Here is a 1189-nt window from a genome sequence, read left to right as displayed (position 1 = left end):
ATGGCAGCAGCAGGGTGATTATTCTGGTGTTATAATTGCTTTTGGTTGGTCTGTGTGAGCTCTAAATGGATGCAGGAACTAGTAAAGGCTGTCTCCTAACACTGGTAGCATACTAGGACGTGGATTGGGACACGGAAAGATCAAGCTGAAGTGTTTTCTGGTGCAGCAAAGTGGTGTGCGAAATGCAGAAATTCTGGTGCATCAGTAGCAGATTTATNGATTGGGACACGGAAAGATCAAGCTGAAGTGTTTTCTGGTGCAGCAAAGTGGTGTGCGAAATGCAGAAATTCTGGTGCATCAGTAGCAGATTTATTCTGCATCTTTTGTAGCTGTTTCTGTAATATATGGTAGAGCAACTTTACCACACCTCCACCCAGCAGCTGTGAGCATTGATAGTTGATTTTAATCAGCTCTTTCCTTTGAGAGCATCCAAAAGCTGCAATCCAATTCTGATTTGTAATTAGTTTTGATTTCTCACCAATTACAATTGTTAGTGCTTGCTATTGTTGGTATGTGCAGCTGTTAAACATCAGGAATCACAGCAGACGTGCTTATTCCAGATCACGTGACAACCCTTCCAAACAAGTCATTCTACAGCATTTGCATTTGACAGCAAAGTCAATGCAACCGTAACAGCAGCATAGTCCACTTTGCAGCTGAGAGATTTGTGTGTGAACCCAGTAGATTCAATCTTCTTTGAGAGCAATCTGGAGCTGCCACATTCAATTCTTTTTTTTGCTTCACCAATTGTATTTGTTCCATCATTTCAATTTCTTGTAATTGGCCATTAAAACAAGTGATTGGAAAGAACTCACAAGTGTTTTTCCATCATTTGTAAACTTTTGCTCTTAATTTCTCACTAAAATTGGTAGACGGTGAGTGTGTCTTGGATCCAAAGTCCAAGCCTCACCTAAGAGACCTCACTTCTTTCAATTCTTCAAAATTTTTGGAAAAAGGTCTTAAAGTTTAGTTTTTCTCTTCATGATTGATTGTTGTCTTTATACTTTTTGGTGCATTTAAAGGTGATTTTGACTTAAGGATTCTTAGTAAGTAACTAGAAGCATATTTGGCAAGGCAAGACTTGGTACTTAAGCAACCTTTTTAGGTTCACCTCTCTTACCTGGAATATTGCTTTTAAGTGAAATCTTTTAGTCCTTACTTCAAGAAAACTTTTAAATTCATAAAAATG

General features: G+C 38.3%; 1 long non-coding RNA gene across 1 annotated transcript; it reads left to right on the top strand.

Moving 5' to 3' along the window:
- Positions 1-224: 224 nt before the first annotated feature.
- Positions 225-933, top strand: LOC111240886. The gene is made up of 2 exons (XR_002666515.1): positions 225-382; positions 520-933. It is a non-coding gene; the product is annotated as an uncharacterized LOC111240886 (long non-coding RNA).
- Positions 934-1189: the final 256 nt, after the last annotated feature.

The sequence above is a fragment of the Vigna radiata genome, unplaced genomic scaffold (genome assembly GCF_000741045.1).
Source record: "Vigna radiata var. radiata cultivar VC1973A unplaced genomic scaffold, Vradiata_ver6 scaffold_383, whole genome shotgun sequence".
NCBI classification, from domain to species: Eukaryota; Viridiplantae; Streptophyta; class Magnoliopsida; order Fabales; family Fabaceae; genus Vigna; species Vigna radiata.
The sequence above is the reverse complement of the archived record's forward strand: the minus strand, read 5'-3'. Positions and strand labels throughout refer to the sequence as shown.